Source organism: Aquila chrysaetos, chromosome 18, assembly GCF_900496995.4.
Source record: "Aquila chrysaetos chrysaetos chromosome 18, bAquChr1.4, whole genome shotgun sequence".
In the NCBI taxonomy this organism is placed as follows: Eukaryota; Metazoa; Chordata; class Aves; order Accipitriformes; family Accipitridae; genus Aquila; species Aquila chrysaetos.
In genome coordinates, this window is record NC_044021.1 from 21,522,046 (window position 1) to 21,534,465 (window position 12,420).

Below are 12,420 nucleotides of genomic sequence, written 5' to 3' on the forward strand. Positions count from 1 at the left end.
AATCCCATTATTTTAGCAGTGTTTTTGATTGTATGTAATATATCGTTAGACTACAGCAAATCTAAAGGGACTCTGGAATGACAGTCTTGCACATCTCGAGGACAAATATCAGTCTTGTCGGAGGGGATGTCTTTGCTATCAAACTTTATTCTCAAAACTTTTGCACAGGCTTTCTAAAAATCAAAAAGTTACAGAAATCTAATATTATTTATACAAGTATTTAGTATATTTGCTTTTATTTCACTGCAGGGTTACGTTTCTTGCTCTTTTTCAGTTGCAACCATGCAGTGGATATAAAAAGCTACTATGGATTATGAAAGAAGCAGGACTAAAATGTCACAATACTTTGGTATTTATTGCATTATCTCCCTAAAGAAAAAGCTTTGGTGTAGATGAAGAATTGCCTCTCTTGCTGAGAGCAAGTATCTTACAGGAAAAAATGGTTGAGAATCTTGGTTAAATTCACCTTAAAGAACTGTGTAAAAGCTAACTAAACTGATGTGGAAGTACCAGTGTAACCACTCGGTCTATACAAGTTATGCTTTTATAGCTTAAAGAACATAGAAGTTTTGTCTTTGCTGTCACATTATCCTCTAGGCACATACATTCCATAATCCTGGCATAGGTGTTACAGGTGCCATGTCCTGGACAATTTTAAATGCATGGTGGTGCCTAGAAGAATTGTAAGAGCTGAAGTAAACTCATAAACTCCTGAGAAAGTTTCATGTCTTCAATAGTGGCAGTGTTATATCCAACACTTTGCCAAGGCCAAAGGCTCAGTCTCTGCTTCTGTAAACACAAGATAGATAGATCAGTTGATCGATCTATCTTCAGATAAACTATGTGTCTGTGGGGTTTGGGTTTTTTTTGGGGGGGGGGTGTTGTTTTGGGTTTTTTTTTTTTTTTTTTGAAAGGTGCCTGAAGAGGCTGGGTATGGAATTTCGGATGATACTGGTTGGACAGTGTGAAGAACAACTCTCTGGCATGTGTTTGTAAGTACTCAAGTAGTTTCTTAAATGCTAAGTGCAGAGAATGTATTTTTCTTTCATGTCTGGATCATGACTACAGTCGATGAAATAGAGTTTCTAAGGAGTAACCAACAGTAGCTTGCTGATGTTAGGATGAGAAAAGGAAGAAGTTAGTTACAATTTTGTACTATCTTCATTCTGATATTACAGCTGCTTGGATGAGAACCAGTTTCCCTTTAAAAAAGGGAATGGTAATCATTCTGTGATAGCTGGCAACCACCCTTAACTTGTAAGTCCATAGTGCTTGTTACTGGTGTGGGCTGGAAGATTCAATAACAAGTACTGCACTGATAAACATTTTTAGGAACATGAACTCAAGGTGTTGGAGATTACAGAGTAGATGAAATCAAACTGCTTTATCTATGGAAAGCTGTACTCACCCTGCATTGTCTAGTTCTTGGGAGCCCATTGATAGGAAGGATTGTTAATCCATGCAAAGGCAATGAAGAGGCAGTTGTCTTACATTGGCATCATGGAGATATGTCTCTGTAGGGTTGTGGACTCTTCCATGTTCTGATAGGCACTGTACCTTTCTTTAGCTCAGACAAGGCCATTCCAGAGAGGAAAGTAAGCGTAGAGCTTAAGGGGCAGGACTTATTCATAAAGCTGAAAGCTTTAGGTCAAGATTTTCTGGTAACTCAGTTTGTTCTTAGGTGCCCATTTAAATAAGGTGTTTCCCTGGACTCATCAGTTGACTCAAAAAAACCTGTGAGGATTGAATGCTTCTGAAAAACTGGTTCACCTCCTCAACTTAGTGCCCTCAGGTGAAATGCTGCTGTTTCTGTGTGAATTTCACAAAAAAAAAGATATAGTACGAACCTGCCTAGCTCCTGCTGCTTGTATGGGGTACCAAGTACCCTGAAGGTCCACCTTCATAAACTCTTCCATACTTAGCACCTTGGGATGGGTGTTTCATGGCTGTGGGAGGAGAAAGAGCTAAAGAGATAGGAAAGAGGTATCTGTAACTACTGGGTTTGCAAGCAGTTGGTCTGGTCCTGTCCTTTCTTCCTTCATCCTCTGGCCTACCCTCCTTAAAGGGGCAATCAGGCCACGTCTAAGAGAGTCACTATTAATCATCTGCACGCCCCTATCTGTGCCATCCTAGAAGGCCCCTTCCTCGCAACGGAAATACTTGTTTTTTCCTCATTGGTCTGAGCCTTCCAAATAGTTGATACTAGTTTGGTCCAGGAGCTCCTGAGATGATGGAGGTGATCACTGTATGCAGTAGATGTGCGTTTTTGGAAAAAGTCCCATCCTAGAGCTCTCTTGAGCTCTTTCCAAAGCCAAAACCTCTACAGGCCCAGTCTTGTGTTGGAGTAGAAGCTTGCCTATTAAAGCAAAGGAAGCAATGGAGAAGCTGTGAGAGGGATCGAAGACACTCTATTTAGGAGTTTGGCAACACAGCACGGTGTGGCTGCTCGCTCACTTCCCCCCCAGTGGGACGGGCAGGAGAAAATATAACAAAAAGCTCATGGGTCGAGACAAGGACAGGGAGGGATCACTCACCAGTTATGGTCAAAAAACAGACTCAGGGGAAAAAAACAATTTAATTTGTTACCAGTCAAATCAAAACAGGATAATGAGAAATAAACCCAAATCTTAAAACACCTTCCCCCCACCCCTCCCTCCTTCCCGGCTCACCCCCACTCCCGGTTCTCTCTCCCTCCTCCCCCCGGCGGCGCAGGGGGACGGGGAATGGCGGTTGGGGTCAGCTCGCCACACATTGCCTCTGCCGCTCCTTCCTCCTCAGGGGCAGGACTCCTCACTCGTCCCCTGCTCCACCGTGGGGTCCCTCCCACGGGAGACAGTCCTCCATGAGCTTCTCCAACGTGAGTCCTTCCCACGGGCTGCAGTTCTTCACGAACCGCTCCAGCGTGGGTCCCTTCCACGGGGTGCAGACCTTCAGTCACCGACTGCTCCAGCTCGGGCTTCCCCATGGACTCCCGGCCATCTTGGGGGGCACCCCCCTGCTCCGGCGTGGGCTCCTCTCTCCCCGGGCTGCAGGTGGGCATCTGCTCCCCCGCTCCCCTCCGTGGGCTGGGGGGGACGGGACAGCCTGCCGCCTCACCACCGGCTGCGGGGGCATCCCCTCCTCCCCCTCCTTCCTCACTGACCTCGGGATCTGCAGAGGGGTTCCTCTCACATTGTGATCCCCTCCCTCACTGCAGGTTTCCCTTCTTAAATCTGTTCTCCCAGAGGCGCTACCACCATTGCTGACGGACTCGGCCTTGGCCAGAGGTGGGTCCGACATGGAGCCCGGGAAGCTTCTAGCAGCTTCTCACAGGAGCCCCCCCTGCGACCCCTCCCCTGCTACCAAAACTCCACCACACAAACCTAAAACAAGTCCATTGACCTGTATTCACTGCAAGTCAGCTGAATTGCATTGTCAGCTAGATCTCAAGCTTGATTTCAAAGCTGATATGAAAGGTGGGGATGAGGCATTCCCTCTGTTGGTGGAGCTGTACAGTGTTTAAAGCTAAATGCTATTTTGTGGCTTGAAATCATATAATCATAGAATAGTTTGGGTTGGAAAGGACCTTTAAAGGCCATCTAGTCCACCCACCCTGCAGTGAGCAGGGACATCTTCAACTTGATCAGGTTGCTCAGAGCCCCGTCCAGCCTGACCTTGAATGTTTCCGGGGATGGGGCAGGTAGATATCACTAGGGTGGAGACAGAGATGGAGCTTGGAGAGCTGTGCGTTGTATTTTAAGATGTCTCTAGCTGTCCAGAGAGAAATGGTCACCTGGAAGTGCCATTTCATGAGAAACAGCAGCAGGGACTTCTGTATTACCTATGAGGTGCTAGGCGAGGAGAGGAGCTGTGATCAGCTGTCAGGACACTGGTGGTGGAGCCTGTGGTGGGACAGTGTGCCGTCAAATGAGATCATTAAGCCCTTTCTCCTTACCCATGAGTTCTGGCTTCTGCTTTGTGCCAGCACTGGCCCTCGTGTGGTCACATGATAGACTATGGGCCTGATCTGACAGGTAGTTAATTTTCAGCAGGAAAATTCCCTGATCTCATTGGCCCCATGGACAGTGTCTGTAGCAGCAGGCAAGAGCAGGAGGACCCAGATGTTCAGTAACTAAGACAGTATACCCACCAGAGAGAGACTTATAATGGGGAAAGTAGCTCACGTGGGAGGTTTGATATGTTTTAGTGTCTCTGAATGACCAGTAACACCATATTTCAGGAAGTATGTCTTTGGCATGGAGATGCAACGAGGATAGATGATGCCGATTATTATTACCCAACTTAAGGCACTGCTTTGATGAGGTGTATATCTGAGATTGTTCTTTCTTTGTGTCCAGAATATATGTCACCCTACAGGTGCACATGGTGTGTGTCTATCAGTAGACTCCCTCTGGACAAAATGTAAGAGTATTTTGTGCTATTTTATGGATTGCACACATCTCTGTCTTACAACATTTTTCAGTGGAGGAATGGGTTAAAATCTTTTCTTGGATGGTGGATAGGGAACTCGAAGGCATAGTCTGTCTATATGCTGCTTCTACAGCCTGTGGTAGTGCTGGGCCATGTTGTGGTGTGGTTCATAGCTTATCTCCACAGGCAATTTTGTTGACCCAGATGAGGGAGTGGGGCATGTGAATGAGTAAGAAATCTTAAGTTAATGCTGCCTTTTTTCCACAACATGGTCTGAAGGTTTTTGCAATTCATTGCTTAAACTGGAACGGGGTGGTCCTTCAAGAACTGAACTGAACAGAACCTCTATAGAAAAACACCTCTCTGGAGAGAATTGCAGCATGACCCATTAGTCACTGACTTTCAGTAGTAGTGACTGAATGAGAGCTAGTTTGTTGTGAACACTGAAGGCTCTTTTTCTATATATAAATAAGTATATATCAATGAACATTATTAATGGTTGGCTGAAATGTTGTTTAAACCCATGAGTCCATTAAAATTATACAGAAAGTAATATAGAAGTATTATTCTGATAAACAATTTTAACTATGGAATTTAAATTATTTTCTTCATGCAGATCTATCACTTAGTGCCTAAAATTTGGCTTCTGCTAGTTAGAGGTGTTTGGTAGAGCTAATAGGTAGAGATTTGCAAGGAAGTTCCTTAGTCATTTGAAATAATTTATTATGCCTGCGGTAGGTGAACACTAGAGGGCTCTTTAGACTAATGCAAAATAATACAATGTCATGTTTATAATTGAGGACGAGTCTGAGGCATTTTGTTATCTTGAATTAAATAATCAAAACCACTGTTTTCGTTAAGCTAGCGTAAGGCTTTCCTTTTCAAGAAAACATAAATCAGTGTCTTTGAAAGAAGAGAAGTATCGTCTGTTGTTATGTGGCAAGTATTTGAGTTTTTGAGAAGTGGGGCCTTTATATGAAGTCATCTAACTGGTTTAAATTTTTACACATTTTTCTGATTAGCAGTCAAGATTTTTTCATGTTCCTATTCCAAGTGGTTTATGTTAAGATAACTACATGGTTTATATTTCTTTCTGCTTGTCTGTCCACCTTTAAATTTCTTTCCTTACATGGTAGTTAATTTATAGTAGCCCTTGTATTATGAAGCCCAAATCTGCATTGCATTGTACTATACATGATCACTGCATGCAGAGGTGAACATAAAATGTAGCTATGCTTGTTTGGAAGTGTTTTTCAATTGCTTTATAGTTGCTTTTCAAAAAAGGATCAAACATCATACATTTCGTGGATGTCACGAAGGATTCTTAGCTGATGTGAATTTTTAGTGCAGCCTGGAAAGGCTTTGTCATCTTACACTGACTGAAATTTGGACCCAGTGTGTTTATTCCAGTGTTAACTGATACCATTTGGGGGTGGGGGGATAAGCTGCAAAACCTGCTCTGTGTTGATGGGAAAAACCATAAAATAGGACCACTATAAGCTGTAGGGGAACAGTGATCTCATTGTCTCAGTTTTCACAGTCTTTGTAATCAGATATTTTTTTTTTTTTTAGACATCCTCTTGATTTTTCCTTGTAAAGTGGTTCTTGTGCATAATTTGTTCTAGTGTTTTTCAATGACACTGTGGTGTTGTAGAAGATAATTGATATTAGAGAAAGGGAGAGACATTACAAATTGAATTTGTTATTATGGTACCCAATTTACATCACTCTAGGCAGCATAATTTTATATTGTCAGAGGGAAGCCTGAAATTATGCACCAAAATTAATACAACTGTGCTTTGAAATTTAAAGCTTTTACATACACACAAATGTACACACTTGTTTTGAGAAGAGTTTGTGGAGAACAATGCATAGGTTGCTTGTTTAGAAAAATGAAGGGCATTTTTTTCTCTGTGGCAAGTCAATCATTGAAGAAGCAAATGAGACTTGAAAGGTAGGTTGAGAGATAGTTGGTTCATGCGACCAATGTCCTAGAAACCAGTGGAGATTTTTCTGTGTTAAATAATATTGGCAGCAGCAGAGTAATTTTACTTCAGAGGCTTTCTTTGGCTGTCAAACACTCCCCATTTTCTTGGATTTTCCTGGCCCTGTTGTACTGTTTCCAGTCACAGGTATATGCAACTTATTTTTAGCCCTTGGTGTGGTTGTTCTGTACAAAACATTCAGCCTCCAAATGGAATTTTTGGAAGTAAAGAAATGTAATGGTGTAGCGGGCACAAGAGTAGGAGATCTATTTGAACTGTTTCAAGATCGGAGAGGGATATTTCCATTTGGTTTTTCTTTCAGATTCCTGAGAATTGGTGACTCAAAATATCCATTATCCAAAAGGAGGCTATGAATTTACACGGAAGAATTAAACTGGCCAGGGAAGATTCTGGCTGATGGTGAGTGAAGTGTTAACTGACCAGAACAGCCTGCAAGGAGAGCAGGGAAAGAACATTGTTGGTCCATTTTGTAATTCTCTCTCCTCCAATTCCCTTCAAGCTCACATTATTGTTCTCACATGCCAGAAGCTCTCGAAGGAAGTGGGAGAAAAGGAATGTGTGGAGAAAGGTATCTTAAGGGTAATAGGAGGGGAATTAGGGTGCTTTGCCTGCCAGGGGGAGAGATGGGGAAGGAGGATGCAGTGTTGAAAAGCAACAGGCAGAGGGGTCCACTATACCGAGGTCGGGGTGGGAAGATAGGAGGGAAGGAGGAGAAGAAAACCTGCTATGGGCTCAAATCGTCCCTGAGGGCTCCTAAACCTTATCGCCCGCTCAGAACCCTGTAATTCCTTGCTGGTACCCACTCCCTAGAGATATTTGGGAATCCCTCCAGACCTCTTTCAGGTCCTCACCCTTACTCACCTGCAGTCCAGTAACTTCACCACCCACCATAAGCCCCCTCCTAGCACCTCCACCCCACCTATACCCCTGCTCTGCTGCTGTTCCCAAATTGCATGTTGCTGGCCCAAGGATGAGGACAAAATTACTTAATTTCTTCTGATCCTCAGGGCAGTAACATTTAGTTTTGCCTGTCTGGCTGGGAAGCCTTGAAGTGATTCCATGGAGGATAGCATGGCTCTCTTTCCCTAAACACTGCTGATGTTATACCTGACAATTAGGAGAATCAAAGTAATTTCAGTTTTCGCTGAGAATGAATGCATGGTCCGTGTTGAGTGTGTATGTGTAGTTGAGTTTGCGCTACACAAAATGAATTAGAGCTATGGACATTAGACTTCATTAAAATGTCTTCTGGACACTATATAGCTGAAGACATGTCCGGCTGCTATATTTCTACTTTTCATCACTGATGAAGCATGATGCATGTGGTGACTTAGATTAGAAAATGACAGGCTTGGATCTGTCTCAGCTGCTGCTTCTAGCTATCATAGAACCAAAATAGCATGGACTGCAGCACAGTTCATAAAGCTTGCAAAACACACTCGGCTAGTGAAAATGCCAGACAGGTATCAGATACTTCGACAAGGAGAAGGTTCCTTTGCTATAATCAGCAGTTTATCCCATGAATGCAGTCTAGGATTTAAGGAGAGCCTGTGTTGGCACTAAGCTGAACAGACTGAATGCTCAGTGAAAAGAACATAATATCTTTAAAAATTATTTCAGTCTTCTGTGTCATGGTTAGTTATATTTGACTAGGCTTTTTTTGAACACAAAATAGAATACAAAATACTGTGATATTGGAAAGCTTGAGCTCATTTGTTAACTCTGCTCAGTTCTTGCTAGTGTGAATTAATATATATACTTCCTACTTGAAAAAGCGTATTTTAATATTTTTAGCTTTTGCAATTCTAGGTCTCAGAGCAAGATTCAAATAATTGCTGAGAATTACAACATTTCAGGAGGAAGCTAAATTGTGCCAAATAGAGTCAGGAAAGAGTAATGTATTTCACATTATTAGAAGATAAAGGCTTAAGTTTAGAAGAGTCAAGTAATTCTAAAATGCTGACTTGTCTGAGGATAAATTATAAACTACTACTGTTAGTTATCATTAAGATTGATACAGGACTCTCTGAAGGAGAGTATTTTTGTTCTGCATTACATAACTGCTGAAACAAAAACTGCTTGTAGACAAGGAACATTCAACAACATTTCTGTTAAAAACATTAAAAAAAAATAATTAAATGTATCATTTTGACATTTTGTAAATAATAAAAAAAATTATGCCAAGCTTAATCGTCAACAACAAACCAAAAATTAAAAGCACATTCAGAGCTCTGTCTTTCTGATGAAAGTAATTCACTGGGGACCTTAACAAATGTGGGGAATCCTCTTTCATGTATAGTATTATTTGCCTTAATGCCTCTTTTCATTTAGAACAAGTTATGTTAATGTTGTCCTCCAAAGGCATGGCTTTTTCTAGAGGAAAAGGTAATGTGTTCCTGGGTTGTAGAGAGGGGATGAAAGAAAAGGAAGGGAAGAAAGCACTGTGCAGGCAGCGTGTTTGTGTTGGGCCCTGACTTCTGAGGCCAGAAGAAACTGGTGGTAACAGTCCAAACCCAATTCCCGTTACTTTGTGTACCAATAGGGGTGGAAATGCTGAAGAGGTCTGTGGTTCTGTGGTTTTGATTAAGTTTATGAAATCCACAGATATCTACTAAGCCATATAAACAACAGTAATTAGTGCTAATCCCTTTTCATAGAAATGCAGCTTGTTGATAATCTAAGAAAGTAGGTGTTGGCCACTATAATCACAACTAAACACTTTTTGATGACAGATATATAGATGTGTTTCTTTCTATCCATTATCTAAAGTTGATGGCTCCCAGTTTTCAGCTGAGTAGTTTAGCTGGAAGTGGGAAATTTTATGTGGGTGGTGGTAAACAATAACCTTTAGTCCAATGCAAGACGTACAGGCACACTCTCTAAACCCAGCATTTCCACGACTGTGTCCCCATTTTTCCACTTCTGCCTTTTATTTAATTTTCAATGGACAGCCTGTCCAAAGATTCCCAAAGACAGACTAGATCCTGTAGGCTTGCCCCCAACTATCCACGTTGGTTTTGCTGAGAGTCCATACTTTTTCAGATTGCGTGTTTCCTCCACAGAGCAAATATTGCTTTAGGCTCCATGACGCAATTTAAAAACACAAATGCAAAAACTATTTGAGTGCTATTGAGCACTCTGTCATAACACAGCAGCCAAAACTGTGTTAAATCTCTTGCTGATATCACCGTGATCTCTCACAGGTAGAGGAAATCAAAAAACTTGCCACAAGCCCATCCTTTTTTTGAGGAATCACATAGTACATCCTGTTCTGTCATGCCGAGGCCTTTGTGTAGGTGGAAGATAGGGCTGAGGACATCAGTCTCAGGCAGCAGCACTAATATTTTTAGATGGCTTCTTGAAGGCTTCAATAAAATGCATAAAACTCAGCAACACACTTACTGGCTATTTTCTTTCCTTTGAGTTAACTGTGTAAATAAGCTTCCAAAAGCAGAAGTTGTGCAATGGAAAATACTTATACCAGGACATTTTTGGAAGATGAATTTTCTGATAACTTTGTCATGCTGCTGTGTTTCCTGAAAAGGACCGCCAAGCAGCATCCCAATAGCCTTTGGAGAAGACTAGATTTGTAGCTTCTAAAGAAAACATAGTGTGTGCAACCACCCTGTGTATTCCTTTGTCCATCCATCTTCCTTCTAATGATGTTGGGACTCACTGCCCAACTTATAGTGGTTTCTGCCAGACTGGAGGAGACAGAGCTCAGGTCTAATTCATTCTCTTCAGCTGTCACTGGTCACCCATCAGTGCAGACGTAGCACTAGGCTGGCAGTAGCTGGGTGGAAGAGGGAGGATGAGGGTGGTGACGTTGTGAAGAGGAGGTTATAGAAGAATGATGTGGGAGGACACTTGGAAGGAGAGAGCTGCGTGTGTGATGGAGAAGTTCAGGTGTTGTGTGAGTAACAGCTGCGACTGCTGTGAGGGAGCTTAGGGAATACAGCTGTGTTTCACTGGAGGGTTCAGGGACCACGTTACACTGTGGGTGCTAAACATGGGACATAATTCCATAGGAAACCAGGCTTCATTAGTCCTGCTGCTCCCAGGGTGACTTACAGAATGGTAGGCATGTTTCAACATATGGTTGTATTCTTAAGATACTAACAAAACTTTCAATGAACGGCTCGATGACTGAGTGCTTTCTTTTGTTCCAAAGATACGTTTTCATTTCCACAGAAAATGGAATTATTGAGGGCCTGCTGTGTATAGAAAGCCTGTAATTTATTGGGGAGCTGCACTGGTAGGCATATCTAATCCATTGGCATTAGCATTGAATAGACAAAATGTTGAAAGCATACCTAAGCCCACTGGTGATATAAAAGCGCCTACAGCTATAGATTTTTTTGTTTCTTGAGATTTATAGCTCACATATGTTTGCTATACAACAAACTAAATTCAACTGAATAATATCACTGTAACTTAGTTAAAGCTTTCTATTGACAGTATAAATCATGAGGCAAAGCTAGATTCCCTTTTATGTGCCTCTAGAATATTGATATAAAAATATAGCCTTCTGTGTTTATATTTCTTCACAATAGTTTAAAAGAAAGCACAGGCAGTAGTTTTACTGAAAGGGAGTTTTAAAATCAAGACTGGTAGGTAGTTGCATCAAAAGGGAATTTCAGAATCAAGCCTGGTATGCACCTGTGAAGAGCCACAGTTTCAGAGGGGATGGAGAGAATCGTCTTTGGTCCTTGTATGCAAGTCCTCTGCTGGTTCCCGCCAAATGAATTCAAAAGGATACTTTTCTCTGACATTCACAAATGTAGTTGTTTAACAACATTGTACTGCACATTGTAATATAGGGGAAAAGAGGAAGCTAAATAAAAGGAAGGCAGAAGGAGGGGCGAATGAGGCTTAGTGAGCAAGCTACAATCAGTCTGGCAAAAAAAGGTAAACTGGAGTTCGGTGCACTGTTTGGTGCTCTGGATCTCAAAGGCATTTATCCCGCAAGTGAGCAGTTGGGACTGACAGTAACTTCCTCCTCCAGCAGTGGCTATCTGATTTCAGTTAACAAAGATCCTCATGAACCTGTTTGGTGGAGTCTGAAGAGATAATGTGTTAAACCCTGTGATATCTGGTCCTAATTGCCCATCTTTTCAGACATTATACCCCTTTTACACAGCAGCGTGTTTTTCTTCAGTCTCCTGATGCCAGACACTATCTAGTTATCACAACAGCTCTTAATTTGCACTTTCTTTTTAATGTTTTCTGGTTCTTTACAGTGATAGCTTTGACTAGGTAGTCTCCTATTTTATTGACTATTCCCCTTTTAAGTTAGGGTAAATATTAAATATGAACAGTGTTCTAAAGTATTCAGTATTTATTTTGTTCTTGAAGAATCACTGAATAACTGGTCAAAGCTGCTTTTCGGGTGACATGAGCATGTTCATTTAGCACTTTGGTCAGCAGCTTTTTGAAGGAGATGGGGTGCAGGAGCAGAGGGCTCTTTATCGCTTTTCCCCCCCCTTGGAAAGCCTATTGAAAATTCCCACATACTGCTAGCGTGCATTAGCAATTTTGCCTTTACAGCATATGTACTTGACTAAAGGTTGTCTAACAATCCAAATGTTGATAACATGCTGTGTGAGCCTTTTGACTTTCAGGCTAGACCCTGCAGTCAGCTGTTGCTAGTTTTACTGTAGTTTTATCCAACATGGGGCAGTTTTCCTGAGAGGAAGTCTACAAATGTAGCACAGCCCAGAAAAGGCTGAAGAGCTGCAGGGAGCACAAGCGGACTGATCCAGTGTTCTTGTAGTGGGTGTCAGTATGGTGGGGAAAAAAAGAAGAAAGAAAAAAGAGGAGAGCTTGTTCAGTTGGGGCTGGCTGTGAAAAAGATAAATTGTTCTCACTTGGAAAGAGGAGGTGGAACTGGAGGGGGGCTCTGGAGCCAGTGACACTTCTCAAAGGCAAAAAGCTTTCCCAGAGTCTAAAACCATGGCAAGACAATGCTCAAGAGGAGATCTGAGCTTTGGAGGAGTGGAGCACC

The 12,420-nt window shown here is 42.1% G+C and overlaps 1 protein-coding gene across 2 annotated transcripts in view; it reads left to right on the forward strand.

Moving 5' to 3' along the window:
- Nucleotides 1-12,420, forward strand: part of RNF144B (ring finger protein 144B) — a 91,144-nt gene that overhangs the window by 15,419 nt on the left and 63,305 nt on the right. Inside the window, exon 2 of one of the 2 annotated variants that reach the window (XM_030041955.2) lies at nt 6,718-6,815. The exons of the other annotated variant lie outside the window; for it this stretch is intronic. The gene's annotated coding sequence lies outside the window, so the exon portion shown is untranslated. The remainder of the gene's footprint in view (nt 1-6,717; nt 6,816-12,420) is intronic. 2 annotated transcript variants of the gene reach the window in all.